We start from the raw sequence: 16,548 nt of genomic DNA, 5'->3' as shown, positions 1-16,548 counted from the left end.
GACCCTCACCACCCTGAGTAAAAACTCCCCCCCGCCCCTCATTTTTTACTTGCATCTCCTTGTAACTAAGGGGAACTGTTGCTCTCTAATCCACCCTGTCCATGCCCCGCATAATCTTGAACACCTCAATCAAGTCATCCCTCAGTCTTCTCTGCTCCAGGGAAACCAACTCAAGCCGATCCAACCTCTCTTTATAGTTTAATTGTTCCATCCCAGGCAGCATCCTGGTGAATCTCCTCTGTGCTTCTTCCAGTGCGATCATGTCCTTCCTATAACATGACCAGAACTGCACACAATATTCCAGCTGTAGCCTCATCAAAATTCTATACAACTTCATCATGACCTTTCTGCTTGAAAGAAGATTTCCTTCCCTAAAGACATTAATGAACCCAGATGGGTTTTTCTGACAATCGACAATGGTTTTATGGTCATCAGTAGATTCTTAATTCCAGATACTTTTTTTATTGAATTCAAATTCCACCATCTGCCATGGTAGGATTCGAACTTGGGGTCTCCAGAGTATTAGCTAAGTTTCTGGTTCGATAGTCTCATGATAATACCACTAGGCCATCGCCTCCTCACAACCTGCAGTGTCAGGAGATTCTTTAGAACATCAGAACACAAGAAGCCATCCGGCCCATCGAGCCTACTCCGCCATTCAACAAGATCATGGCTGATCTTTTTGTGGACTCAGTTCCACTCACCTGCCCACTCACTATAACCTTTAATTCCTTTCCCGTTCAAAAATCTGTCTATCCTTGCCTTAAAAACATTCAATGACGTAGCCTCAACTACTTCACTGGGCAGGGAATTCCACAGATTCACAACCCTTTCTGTGAAGAAGTTCCTCCTCAACTCAGTCCTAAATCTGCTTCCCCTTATTTTGAGGCTATACCCCCAGTTCTAGTTTTACTCGCCTTTGCAGAAACAACTTCCTGCTTCTACCTTATATGGTTCTATAAGATCTCCCCCTCATTTTTCTGAATTCCAATGAGTATAGCCCCAGTCTACTCAGTCTCTCCTCATAAGCCAACACTCAACTCCGGTATCAACCTAGTGAATCTCCTCTGCGCACCCTCCAGTGCCAGTATCTGTGCTGATGCTGCCTTTAAACTTACGTCAAGCATAACTTGTCCTGGTCGCTTTACACAATTAAGAAAGCCCACCAACGCCTCTACTTTCTCAGGAGGCTAAGGAAATTTGGTATGTCCGCTACAACTCTCGCTAACTTTTACCGATGCACCATAAAAAGCATTCTCTCTGGTGGTATCACAGCTCGGTACGGCTCCTGCTCTGCTCAAGACCGCAAGAAACTACAAAGGATTGTGAGTGAAGCCTAATCTATCATGCAAACCAGCCTCCCATTCACTGACTGTCTACATTTCCCACTGCTTTGGAAAAGCAGGCAGCATAATCAAGGACCTCACGCACCCCGGACATTCTCTCTTCCACCTTCTTCTGTCAGGAAAGAGATACAAAAAAGACAACAAAAGGTACCAACCGACTCAAGAATAGCTTCCTCCCTACTGCTATCAGACTTTTGAATGGATCTACCTCGCATTAAGTTGAACTTTCTCTACACCCTTGCTACTATGACACTACATTCTGCAATCTCTCCTTCCTTTCCTATGTCTGGTATGTTTTGTCTATACAGCATGCAAGAAACAATACTTCTCACTGCATGCTAAAACATGTGACAATAAATCAAATCAGAATCACAGAAAATCATTACCATACCTGGCCATCTTTGAGGAAACGGAGCCTCCGGATGTCCGGACCAAAAAGAGTCCAGCAAACTCTTCAAGGCAGGGAAAAAGAAAATGGATCAGTGCTCAGTCAAACAGACCACAATGGTCCCAAAACTAATCCCCAGCCTGTTCTGATTCAACTCATTTCCACTGAAGGAACTTTCATAGAGGGATGATTGTCTTTCTCCCCGCTGTGCTCTTTCCTCTCTCTGTCCAATTTATTTCACTTTCTTGAAGCTCCAATTGGACACATGGGTTTGTGATGTCTGGGTTACGTAGAATCCCTACCAGAGCAGAAGGAGGCCATTCGGCCCATCAAGTCTGGACTGACCACACTCCCACACATTTATCCTAGCTACTGGGACTTGATGGTTTGAATTACAAGGGAGAGGCTTGACAGACTGGGACTTCTTTCTCTGGAGCATAGGAGGCTAAGGGGTGATCTAATGGAGGTCTATAAAATAATGAGGGGTATAGATCAGCTAGATAGTCAATATCTTCTCCCGAAGTTAGGACAGTATAAAACTGGAGGGCATAGGGTGAGAGAGGAGAGATACAAAAGTGTCCAGAGGGGCAATTTTTTCACACAGAGGGTAGTGAGTGTCTGTAACAAGCTGCCAGAGGTAGTAGTAGAGGTGGGTACAATTTTGTCTTTTAGAAAGCATTTAGACAGTTACATGGATGAGATGGTATAAAGGGATATGGGCCAAATGCAGGCAATTGGGTTTAGCTTAGGGGTTTAAAAAGAAAAGCTGGCATGGACTGAAGGGCCTGCTTTCATGCTGTAGACCTGTATGACTCTAGCCTCTCAGACGCTAAGGGGGCAATTTAGCATGGCCAATCCACCTAACCCGCACATTTTTGGACTGCAGGACGAAATCAGAGTATCTGGAGGAAACCCATGCAGACAGAGGGAGAATGTGCAAACTCCACAGACAATCATCCGAGCCAGGAATCTAACCCAGGTCCCTGGCGCTGTGAGGCAGCAGTGCTACCATGCTGCCCCAAATTAGTTCCACTAATTAGTTCCACAAAACCGCTCCACTATTACCTGCTGAGTTTCACAGTCATTTGCTGAATGTCTATCAAAAGCCTTGTAGACCAAGCCCTCAAGCTGGGTGCAGAGATGGCCAATACTGCACAGAGGCAGGAAGCCAACACGCCCTATTGAACACATTCCTAGTAGCAGGTTTCCTTACTTCCAAAAATGCAAGCAGCAGCGGTTAAATTGTTTCAAATTTTATTTTAAAAGATGGATCTGAATCGCAGAATCATTTGAGTTTGGAGCCTGATCACCTTGGGAATAAGAGGCAGATGCTGCATCCCTTCACCAGCTTCTTTTCTTTATTATAACCATTTGCAAATCTGGACACACCGCAATGTGAATCAATAGCAATGAAATTGCTCGGCTGTGCTCACAGGAATGTAAATTTCATTATCACAAATAATATCATTAACGCCTCATGAATTTGCACTCCTTGCAGACATTGAGGACACCATTGAACGCAGGCTGCAGGAAAGCTTTCTTTATGTAGCTTTAACTCCAGCAGGGGTGGGGGAGGGAGTGGTGCTCAAACTACTGATGTCGAGAATGTAGAACACCAGCAGTCCAAAAGCTTGTGGTGCTGTTTAAAATGTTATTCCTTATTGAAGTTACAAAGCCAACGTGTAAAGTGGAAAGGGTGGAGCCCTGAATTGATTGCTCCAGAAACCAATTCAGGTTCAAATTGAATCCAATTCGCAGTCCATGATATAAATTTAAAATAGTAAAAAGTCTGACAACACCAGGTTTAAGTCCAACCGATTTATTTGATAGTAAACTCACTAGCTTTCGGGTTTGTCCCTTATGTAACGACGGGATAAACCCGAAAGCTAGTGAGTTTACTATCAAATAAATCGGTTGGACTTAAACCCGTTGTTGTCAGACTCCTTACTGTGTTTACCCCAGTCCAACGCCAGCATATCCACATCATAAATTTAAAAGCCACATCAGCCACAACGAGCACAGTGGGGGTCACACACAGACAAAGCATCTCCTGGCACTCTCCAGACAGAGTGTCACCTCAACTGATTCATGAGAGAGACAGAATGAGAGGGTGAGTTTCTTCCGGGTGCTCCTGTTTCCTCCCACAGTCTGAAAGACTTGCTGGTTATGTGCATTGGCCATGCTAAATTCTCCCTCAGTGTATCCAAACAGGCACCGGAGTGTGGCGACCGGGGATGTTCATAGTAATTTCACCGCAGTGTTAGGCCAACTTGTCACTAATAAACTTTTCTTTACTTTAAGCAAAATCCAAGCTGACAAAAAAAGGCATCGCACCTGATCTTGGGTTTGATCTGACACTTGATCTTAGCCAAAAGGCTGAGAAATGAGAAAGTACACCATCACTATCCCTGCTGGAAACTCAGGGGTGGGAGGGGAGTGAGCCAGAGGGAGTCACTTTCTGGTTAACTGTTAGGTACATTAGAACACATTTGGGTAGAAAATGACCAACTAGTTCATCACCTCTGTTCTACATTCACAAAAGACATTCATCATGACTAAGTGCTTCCTTCCCCTCACCCCTGCCCCAACTCCCCACCACTGTTACCTTTCAGCAGAGGTGAAACACCTACAACCAATTCAGGAAAGAATCCTTCACAGAATTCCTCTCCAACCCCTTCGGCGTGCAGAGCCCAAGAAATCATATGGACCACATGATGTCTGGAAAGTTACTTACATAGGAAAAGGAGAAGGCCCTTCAGCCCATCAGTGGTGCCCCACTATTAAATTAGAGTATGGCTGATCAGTATCTGAAGACCACCTACCTGCCGTGGTCCTTGACATCTGCTACCTTCCGGATGACACAATCCCTGCCTCGGTCACCTGCACCAAGATACAATGGACAGAATGATGATATCAGGCAGGTTTCAGTGGCAAATGAAAACAGTTGTCACGCGGAGTGAGTACCGGAGTATTGGACAGATTTGAACCCCGCGACTGTGGCTTTCCTTCGAGTTTGTGAACCTGCCACTGTCGTGAAGGGGCCACTCGGTGGGTGTGTGATCCAGTCACCGGGGCCAGGGTATGAATGAAAGATATGGACAAACTGGAAGTTGCAAAATGGCAACACCTTTGCTCCCAAGTGTCCCCTGAAGCATTGGCATTTAGGGAGATGAATTTTCAAGTCAAAGCCTTCAGGGTAAAGGCCTGTTGGATTGGAGATAAATGATGAGACTGTTCTCTGCAGAACACAGTTCATCAGGTTGGTCCAAAATATGACATAAAGGAATGGGCAAAAGGAGCAGAGAACCTGCTACAAACAATAACACAAATTTGATTGGGATCTACGATTATGATCATCAATTTAATACTTATGGTATGGGCTGTTGTACATCATCAGAAATAACTGTGTGACAACAGTAATCATTTACTTTCCATTAATGAGCCATTAAGATGATTCAGGCTATTCAAAACAAATGGGAGTAATTATTTCTGAACTCCCAAGTTTAATTTAAAAGGCATGGATTAATTTCTTGTAGATATGAAAAAAACTAATGATTCAGTATAGGAATGATAGCATTTTACAACATCTGACTGCAGGAATCAGATATATAGGTTTGAATTTCAAGCAAATTAGGGAGCCCGCTTCCAAAACACATGCAACCTGTTCGGGAGACTCGAGTACTTCTTCAGAAGTGAAGGCTAAAGCAGAGGGGAAATCGCTCAGTGAATGCAACAGTTGATTGGTACAGAAAGCTGGAAATGCCCTATTGCCCTCCTTAGGCTGCGCTGAGTCAATTGGTGCGGAGATAGGAATGCTCCAGCACAGTGTCTATCAAAGAAATCCCCTCCCAAAGTTAAGGAAAGGAACAGTCAGCCATTGTGCCTTCTTCTGAATGCTCTGGTGACACTGAACCTTCTAGTCAGGAGGAACTAGAGTTTTGGACTTTACACATTCTCCCCATGTCTGCGGGGGTTTCCTCCAAGTGCTCCGCTTTCCTCCCACAGTCCAAAGATGTGCAGGTGAGGTGGATTGGGCATGCTAAATTGCCCCTTAGTGTCAGGGGGACTAGTTCCGGTAGGTACATGGGGTTATGAGTATAGGGGCTGGGTGGGATTGTGGTCAGAGCAGACTCGATGGGCCAAATGGCCTCCTTCTGCACTGGAGGATTCTATGAAACGAGAGTGAGATTCCTCTGCTAGGACAAGCCAGGCACTTGATCCCCTGTGTGAGTGCAAAATCTGGATAAAGTGGGATCTTTGAGCTGAGCTCGGAGCTATCTATAAAGCTACATTTGTGTGACATATACATTAGGATGTAAAAAGGTAATTGGAAAACTTGTATCAAAATGTAAAAGCAGAACAAGGGGTAATTCACTGAACTTGGAATAAACAAACAGAATAGAAAACCTCATTAGATGGTGTAATGAATGGTTGGATGTTGGATCTATATTGATTGATTCCATTCAATTTCCAATTCCTTTTCCACTCCATCATTACCTCCACCTTCCGAACATCTCCAAGCTCTCATTCACATGATATGATGTTGAAGCCCTCATCTCGACCATTCTTGATCAACAATTCCAATACTTTCCTGGATGGAGTCATATCAGCCCATGCTCGGAAAACTGAGGCTCATATCCTAAGTCCTAAAGTATGATATTATTAAACTAGAAAGAGTGCAGAAAAGATTGACTCCGACGCTACTGGCACTTGATGGTTTAAGTTATGAGGGGCTGGATCGACTGGAACTTTTTTCCCTGCAGCACAGGAGACATAGGGGTGATCTTATAGCAGTCTATAAAATAATAAGGGACATAGATAGATAGGGGCATAGATATGGTAGATAGTCATTATCTTTTCCCAAAGGTAGAGGTGTCTAAAAGTAGAGGGCATAGGTTTAAGGTGAGAGGGGGGAGATACAAAAGGGTCCAGAGAGGCAATGTTTTCACACAGAGAATGGTGAGTGTCTGGAATGAGCTGCCAGAGGCAGTATAGAGGCAGGAACAATTTTGTCTTTTAAAAAGCATTCAGACAATTACATGCATAAGACAGGTAAAGAGGGATATGGGTCAAACACAGGCAATTGGGACAAACTTAGTGGTTAAAAAAAAAAGAGGGCAGCATGAACCTCTATGACTCTAAGTCACTCCCAAGTCCCATGAAACCATGGCCTATTGCCATAGGTCCTTGTGTTATAATGTGTATCTTCACATTCAAACCTCTCCGTGTCCTCCTCTCTTCCTAATCAGCCTGACAACCCTCTGAGCTTCTGCAGCTCCTGCCTCTTTGTGCATCTGACAATCCATTTCCCTCACCATTGTTCATTCAATTTCCAGGCCATATTTCTCCTTTAATCTGTTCTGCTCTCCACTTCTCCTCCTGTGAGAACCTCATTGAAACCAACCTTGTTTTTGGGCACCTCTCCTACTGTCCTATTCTTTGGTTTGATGTCAATTTGTGTCTGGTAAGTTATGTCGTTGTAAATGTCAGAGAATCATAGAATCCCTACAGTGCAGAAGGAGGCCATTTGGCCCCTCGGGTCTGCAACGACTCTGAGTACCTTACCCCCTACCCCCACGCATTTTACCATGGGTAAGCTCCCTTACCCAAACATGTTTGAAACGTGGAAGGAAACCAGAGCACCCAGAGGAGAATGCGCAAACTCCACACAGAAAATGGCCAGAATTTTACCGGTCCACCCACCCCAGAGTGGGCGAGGGGCAGACGATGGCAAGTTCAGTTGACTTTGGGCGGGATTTTACAGTTTCGGGATGAGCGCAGACAGAAAGTTCCGTCCATTTACTCAAAGCTGGAATCGAACCGGGGTCCCTGGCGCTGTGAGGCAGCAGTGTTAACCACTGTGTCACTGTGCCACACACCTTAACAAAAGGTGGATGTAGGGGAGGTTCCACAGCACTGGTACGTTGTTTGTATTGCATAAACAGATGACAAATCTGATCTGATTAACTATACATCCTCACAAATCTTACAGTCGTACACAATAAAAGAAAGAGGAAAGCTTGCTTGCAAGTAGATTGCAGTCGATTTAATGTACAATAGTTTAAGTTGACAACTTGATTTGATCGCTGTCAGAACATTAGAAGGTGGAGATTCCCTATAATTTAATTTGTTTGGACATACTAGAAGATCTGTGGCAGGATTCTACACAAAAAGATGCAAATTAGTCAGGAAGAAGATCAGAATACAGCAAAAGTTAAAGTTTATTTATTAACATTGCAATGAAGTTACTGTGAAAATTCCCCAACCGCCACATTCCGGCGCCTGTTCAGGTACACTGAGGAAGAATTTAGCATAGCCAATGCACCTACTCTGCATGTTTTTCAGACTGAGGGAGGAAACTGGATCACCCGGAGGAAACGCAAGCCTACACAAGGAGAATGTGCAAATTCGACAGACAGTGACCCAAGGCAGGAATTGAACCCAGACCCCTGGTGCTGTGAGGCAGCAGTGCTAACCACTGCACCACCATGCTGCCCCCTTTCTTTTTTTAACCGAGCACCCAGAGGAAGCATATGCAGACATGGAGAGAATGTGCAAACTCCACACAGAAAGTGACCCAAGCCAGGAATTGAACCCGGATCCCTGGTGTTGTAAGGCAGCAGTGCTAACCACTGCGCCACCGTACTCACCATGACATCAGTGTGTTGAGGCTGAAGCAGTTGAAAGTTTCTCCCAAGTCCTCTTACTCAGGGGATTTGCCGTTGAGCTCAGAGTCAGGATTAGCCACTTCACGCTATCGATTTGGGATGATGTGCGTTTCTCAGAAGCTGACCTGACGAGAGGATGAGCTGTTCAGATCTACAGCATGAATTGAAATGTCTAAACATAAAGGATTTGACGAGCAGTCCATTGGCTATCACTGCACTGAGAGATATTGAGTTTGCTCTGAGATTGCTCCACCAAGGGCACTGACTGTGAATCAAGGTTTAACCAACAATTGAAAATGAGTTCCGACTTTCCTGCTCTGCATGACTGCGTGTCGCATGAATCGTGAGCAATGAGTTTTATTTAATGGCTACAATATCATGGAGCTGTGATTTTCTAAATTGCAAAGTGTCTCTCACAGAGCATTGCAGGGAGGCCTAGACTTTAGATTTCCCTTTTACTGCACTCTCATGAAGCTAAAGAATTTGTAGTCTGTAAATTCAGCCACGTGCACACACAGTGCATCTTCCAGCTAGCCTGCCAGGGTCACATCACCTTAGCTGGCCGCCTCCCTCACCCTGCTGACCCCCTCTTCAATCTCCCAGCTGAGACACCACCTCACGTACCAGCTGCTTCTTTGAGCCGGGCCCTGTATCACAGATACCTCAAGCCTTCCACAAGCAAAAGGCGGAATACAGTTCCCTTCATTTCCTCAAAAATTGGTCCAGACCCCAGGGCCGGAAGGAGTCGCGCCAAGACACAATATTTGCTCCTCTCTTTTCATGGATGCAGCCAGGACTGCAGGGGTTTCCCAGAATGTTCTGTCTGTACCCCAGGAGGAAGAGGAGGAGACTAGACTGCAAAACACTCAGGCTGGGGCACACAGACTAGTTATTTCCAGATAGCTCTGGGTAAATGAGACATCATTTTCTATCATCTTTGCATTTATCCTATAAAACATTGGATCAGGTTTATATAGATATAGATAGAGAATCTGGTGAGCTGGTGCAACAACAATAACCTCTCCCTCAATGTCAACTGCAGGAAGCATGTCCCCGTCTACATCAAAGGGATGAAGTAGAAATGGTCAAGAGCATCAAGTTTTTAGGTGTCCAGATCATCAACAACCTGTCCTGGTCCCTCCTTGCGGATGTTATAGATAAGAAAGCCAACGAATGCCTCCACTTTCTCAGGAGACTAAGGAAATTTGGCACGTCTGCTACAATTGTCACCAACTGCTATGGATGCATCATAGAAAGCATTATTTCTGGTTGTATCACAGCTTGGTATGGCTCCTGCTCTGCCCAAGGCTGCAGAAATTACAAAGGGTCATGAATGAAGCCCAGTCCACCACAAAAACCAGCCTCCCATCCGTTGACTCTGTCTACACTTCCTGCTGCCTCAGCAAAGCAGCCAGCATAATTAAGGACCTAACATACACCAGACATCCTCTCTGCCACATTCCTCCATCAGGAAAAAGACACAGAAGTCTGAGATTACGTACCAACTGACTCAACAACAGCTTCTTCTCTGCTGCCATCAGACTTTTGAATGGGCCTACCTTGCATTAAGCTGATCTTTCTCGATACCCTAGCTATGACTGTGTAACATTACATTCTGCACCCTCTCCTTTCCTTCTGTGTACAGTATGGTTTGCATAGCACGCAAGAAACAATACTTTTCACTGTATACTCATACATGTGAAAATAATAAATCAGATCAAAATCTAGATTGAATATCTGTATGCAAAGCTGGCTTGCGGTCAATCTTATACAGAGGTGGATATGAGTCATGCATGTTAGCAACTCAAATTAGACGATGCTTCTCCAGATTATGTCATGATAAACACACAGTGGTTTGTTTCAGTATTTGTGTCTGCTGTTTAGGATGTCTTCAGCATGTGCGAGATTCCACAGGACAATGGAGAGACTGCAGCAAGGTTGTAGCATGCTGCCACAAGTTGTAACTTACCTTGATAATGTTCTCAGAACTTGATTGACAGCATCTTGTAAACTTAGAGCAGGTGCTGAAGAAGTTTCAAGAGCTGAAGTTTGCCTTAAGAAGGAGAAATGTATTATCCAAGCCACTGGAGGTAACCTAAAGTAAAGTTTATTTATTAGTCACAAGTAAGGCTTGCATTAACATTATGTAATTCCCTAGTTGCCGCACTCCATTACCTGTTTGGGTCAATGCATCTAACCAGCACGTCCTTCAGAATGTGGGAGGAAACCCATGCAGACAACATGCAAACTCCACACAGACAGTAACCCAAGCCGGGAATTGAACCAAGGTCCCTGGCGCTGTGAGACAGCAGTGTTAACCACTGTGCCACCTGGGATGTTGTGTAGATACAGAAGGATAATACTCCTGGGAAGATAAATCAGAAACACAAAGAAAGCCCCCACATCTGAGCTCAAGTCATTTTTGGGAATGGTAAATTACTACGGGTGTGTTTTTTTTAAACCAAGCTTGTTAATATTTTGTTAGCTTCTTTGCATATACTGATAAAGATAAGTAAACCTATCACGCAATTAGATTAGACGTGTTTACTCTCGTTCATCAGTTGTTGCTTGCTGACTTAATAATGGAGTATTTTTCCTCGCTGCAAGTGTCCCACCAGCAGATCTGTGAATGAACCACAATCTCGGAACGAAACTGAGCCTCGTGTTTCCAAATTTGCCTAGTAGGCAGAAGTCAGACAAAGCGGTCAGAAGGCAAGTCATGATTCACATCAGTCAACACGGTCATATATGGTGGATGACTTTGTGTATTTGAGGGATTTTGGTAGTGGGCCAAGCAGGGTCCCTCGAATCATTGCTTCTGAAACTGGATGCTCCGTCTTTTCAAGTGGACGGAGAAGGAAGGATCGTCCAAAACCATGTAGACCACTTGAGAAAAAGAGAGATACCCCAGCAGCCAGTTTTGCCATCTGGAAGTATATTGCTATCAGCAAGTGTTGCCGACTTGTTTCAGCACTGGTTGTTCTGCAACAGGCACAACCGAGTTTCCATGGGAACAGGTCGAACTGCCTGTCCCTGAATAGGCGCCTGTCATTGTGGTTTTGGCTGTGAAAGCACCCAGGCAGAGGAGTTACACCACTCCACAAGGATTTGGAAACTTCCTGAAAGACTTAATTTATAATTGACTAAATTCATATGCTAAATATTTAATTATCTTGTAAACTGAGCATGGACATCTGTACAATAGGATTTGGCAGGGGGAAGGATGTGGGGATTGTCCCTGCAGAGTAGGGGTCATATGGTGCGGCGACAGAATCAGGGAGCAGCGTGGGGAATTACCCTGGTAAGCACATGTCAGAAGCTGATTGTTGCCACAAGCCTCTGTATAGTTTTAACCTGTAAATAAACAAGTTATGTTTTCCCTAACCTGGTGAATAAGCATCTTTACTATGGGGTTTAAGGAGAGCATGGGAGGGTGTAAGGCATTTAAGGAAGGTGAGGAAGATATAGGGATTTAAGGGGAGTGTATGGAACTTCAGAACGGTGCGGGAGGGTGTTGCAGGTTTAAGGAGAGTAGGAAGTCTCACAACACTAGCTTGAAGTCCAACAGGTTTATTTGGTAGCACCAGCTTTTGCAGCGCTGCCCCTTCACCATTCACCTGATGAAGGGGCAGTGTTCCAAAAGCTCATGTTGTGTTGTGACACTTCTTACTGTGCCTAACCCAGTCCAACACCAGCATCCCCACATCGAGGTTTAAGGACAGTGCAGAAGGGTGTACAGGGATTAAGGAGGGTGTTGGAAAGTGTAATGGAATCATATGGCAATCAATCTAATTGCACTGGCCTGTAAACAGTGCAGTCAAGCAACCTTGGCAATGTAATAGTTGCTCATTTGTCATTTATGCTGGGGTTTTTATACAAATTCTTTAAACGAGCTTTTTCAGGATCAGTTGTATGCTGATCAGACACCAAATTGAGTAGGTTACATTTTGTATCGTTGTCGACAAAACAGCAAAGCACCAAAGTCAGCTTTGCACGGGGTTCCTTGCAAGGCACGGAAAGAGGGAAGCCCATCCATCGGGTACATTCCTGGCACTAATATTGGCGTCCTCTGGTGGCTGCTGCTGGTAACTGTTGATAAATTGCTGCTTCAATAGCCAACTGTTGGGACTATACCACCATCAGAAATATGGAGCAAAGCAGGAATGGATTGCTGAGTGGGATGATCATCCATGATTGCAATGAATGGTGGAGCAGGGCCGAATGGCCTACTACTACTATTTTATATGTTTCTACGGTAAGGCTCCTGCTCTGAGCAAGACCGCAAGAAACTACAAAAGGTTCTGAATGTAGCCCAATCCATCAAGCAAACCAGCCTCCCACCCACTGACTCTGTCTACACTTCACATTGCCTCAGAAAAGCAGCCAGCATAATCAAGGATCCCACACAACTCAAATATATTCTCTTCCACCTTCTTCCATCAGGAAAAAGATAGCGAAGTCTGAGATCATATACCAACCAACTCAAGAGCTGATTCTCCCCTGCTGCCATCAGACTTTTGAATGGACCTACCATATATTAAACTGATCTTTGTTTGCACCCTCGCTGTGACTGTAACACCATATTCTGCATCCCAGCCTTTCCTGCTCTTTTATGAATTCTATGAATGTTATGCTTTGTCTGTATTACGCGCAAGTCACAATACTTTTCACTGTATTCCAGTACATGAAACAATAATAAAGTAAATCAAATTAAATCAAAAAAGCCTGTAATAACCTTCTACCAAATTCTGCTCAAAAATCAAAATGAATCCATTCTTTCCTGGACCAGAAAACTGTAAATCCTCTTCCTTCCTTACAGTACTCTGGAGACCTCCAAAATTCACCCAATGCACCCTAGCCAGCACGTCTTTCGGATAGATTTTGAAGAAACAGGATGGCATGGTAACACTGTGGTTCACACTGCTGCCTCACAGCTCCAGGGATCCAGGTTCAATTCCCATCTTGGGCCACTGTTTGTGTGGAGTTTGCACATTCTCCTTGTGTCTGTGTGGGTTTCCTCCAGGTGCTCCGGTTTCTTCCCTCAGTCCAAAGATGTGCAAGTTGGTTGATGGGCCATATAAATTGCCCCTTAGTGCCCTGGGATGTTTATGTTAGAGAAACTATCAGGGTATAGGGCATAAGTGGGATTGTTGTCGGTGCAGACTCAATGGGCCGAATGGCCTCCTTCTGCACTGTAAGGATTGCATGACCTGTACATATCATCGAGTAGTTAATGTTGAAATTGTGGTGCAAGTTTAACTGGTCTGCACCCGGTACCTTTGGTACAGTTTTCCTGAGCACTGTCTGTGGAAGGTATTCAGTGAGATTTAATAGGGAGCTAGCTGTTCCAGCAACAGATCACAGCACAGACAGTAAGGTGGGAATGTTACTCCCATCATCGGACATGTAGGAGTTTGGGGCTGAGGGGAAAAAGCGACAAAGTATTTTCATTGAAATTTAAACAGATGAGAACTTAAACCTAATAATAAATTCACTCAAAGCAAGACTGACATCATAGGAATGGATAGTGCTGCACCTTAGTCAAGATACAGGCATTATCGAACACATTATTGCAAAATATCTTGATATTGCTGTGATATTGCTTGACACTAATAAACAGAAATAAATAATAGGCTTACCTTCACACTGCAATGAAGTTACTGTGAAAATCTCCTACTAGCCACACTCTGGCACTTGTCCAGGTACACGGAGGGAGAATTTAGCATGGCCAATGCACCCTAGCCAGCACCTCTTTCAGGCTGTGGGAGGAAACTGGAGCACCCAAAGGAAAGCCATGCAGACATGGGGAGAATGTGAAACTCCACACAGATAGTGACCCAAACCGAGAATGAATCCATGTCCCTGATGCTGTGAGGCACAAGTGCAAGCCACTGTGCCACCCACCTCACATTCTCAGATTTTGGGTACCTCTTGACAAGGTAGTTGGTATTAAGGAGGTGGGAATGGGTCACCTTCTTCCCCTACTGCAGTCTGTGTAGCAAAGCTACTGTGATAGTGTAAGGTAGGGAGGTCCAGGATTTTGACCCAGCAACAGTGAAGGAGTGGTGGGTGGTAGATCATAGAATCAAACAGGACAGAGGGAGGGTGTTCAGGCGACATGTGAGGACCAGTTCTTTGACAAAGTTGTCAAATAAACCTCTTTCTCCAGTTCTTTCCCCATCATTTATCCATGTTTTCCCTTCCTGAATTTCTTTTCCAGAGTTCTTTTTGAAATGTGAATCAGATTCACTTACCTCTCGGGCAGTTCATTCTGGTTCATAACAAGTCGCTCTGGATACAAATATATCCTCTGCCTACTGACATGTCTGCCTCTGTAATCAATTTTCCTTTAGTCTATCTAAAGAGTACATGACTTTGAACAGTTTAATCAAATTTCCTCCCAACTTCTCTAATCTCACTACATATCTGAAGTCCTTCATTCCTCCTACCATTCTGCGCATTCTCCCTGTGTCTATGTGGGTTTCCCTGGCTGCTCCGGTTTCCTCCTCTGAAAGAAGTTAGGTGCATTGGTCATGCTGAATTCTCCCCCAGTGTACCCAAAAGGCGTGGGAGTATGACGACTGGGGGATTTTCACTGTAACTTCATTGAAGCATTAATGTAAATCTACTTGTGACACTAATAAATAACTTCTTAACTTTTCTAGTTACATCATTCCTGCACCCTCCCCAAGGCCTTAACATCCTTCGCAAAGTCTGGGGCCCAGAGTTGAACACAATACTCCAGCTGAGGCCTAACCCCAGTGTTTTGTAAAAGATTAAAATAACTTCATTGGCCTTTGTTCTATTTTTCAGTGTTAATAAAACCAAGGATTCCTTATGCTTTTTTAAAGCAACCTTCTCAGCTGTCTTGCCATCTTCAAAGATTTGTCTATGTACAGCTCCAGATGGCTCTGTTCCCCATCCCTTTAAAATGGTATGATTTTGGTTATATTGCACCTCCTTATTCCTCCTTCTAAAATGCATCTCTTCATACATCTCTGTGTTACGTTTCATCTGCCATGTGCTTTTTCATTTCTCTACACCATAACTTATGACTTCAACATTATACTCTGCACTCTCTTCTTTCCAGCTCTATGAATGGTATGTTTTGTCTGTGTAGTATGCAAGAAACAATACTTTTCATTGTATATTAATACATGTGACAATATTAAACCAAATCAAAATTATATCCTCCTGAAGTCTATTAATGCCCTCTTACATGTTCACTACATTTCTGAGTTTCATGTTCTCTGCAAACTTTGAACTGTTGTTCTATATTTCCAAGTTCAAACTATTACTATTGATTTAAAAGACCAATGGTCCCAATACCGACTCCTGGGGAGCTTCACTGCAGACTTTCTTCCAGTCTGATAAACATCTGTCCTTCACAAATCTCTGCTTTCTGTCTCTGCACCTATGCCATTATCACATCGCTATTGCCCCTATCATCCCGTGAGCTTCAATTTTGTTCACAAGTCTGCTATGTTGAACTTGTCAAATGCATTTTTAAAAGTCCATGTACTTTTCTCAACTAGGCAATTTGGACTAGCTTAAAAGTTGAAAAAGGGCCTCTTTCTATGCTGTAAATCTCTGTGATTCTTTGAGTAGCTCAGATTTTCCCAATGCCAATTAATGTTGTCTCAGATTATTGTGACTATCAGTTTCCTCATCACTGATTTCAAGTCGGCTGGCCTGTAGTTAGCAGGTTTAGCTCTCTTCCTGTGTTTCAACGGAAGGATAACATTTGCAACCATCCAGTCCATTGGCACTTCACCTTATCTCAGGGAAGATTGTGGGGAGAGCTACTTTAATCTCCATCCCTCCTTCTCACAGAAACATCCCAACCAGGCAGGATGACTTTTGATTTGATTTGATTGATTATTGTCACATGTACTGGGGTACAGTGAAAAGTATTGTTTCTTGCGCGCGAAACAGACAAAGCATACTGTTCAGAGAGTACAAAGGGGAGAAGAAAAGGAGAGGGTGCAGATTGTAGTGTTGCAATTACAGATAGGGTGAAATGAAAGATCAGCTTGATATATGGTAAAACCATTCAAAAGAGTGATGACAGCAGGAAAGAAGCTGTTCTTGAGTCAGTTTGTATGTATTTTGAGACTTTTGTACCTTTTTCCCAACAGAAGTAGAC

This window comes from Carcharhinus amblyrhynchos, chromosome 34, assembly GCF_965287045.1.
Source record: "Carcharhinus amblyrhynchos chromosome 34, sCarAmb.v2.hapA, whole genome shotgun sequence".
Lineage (NCBI taxonomy): Eukaryota > Metazoa > Chordata > Chondrichthyes > Carcharhiniformes > Carcharhinidae > Carcharhinus > Carcharhinus amblyrhynchos.
The sequence above is the reverse complement of the archived record's forward strand: the minus strand, read 5'-3'. Positions refer to the sequence as shown.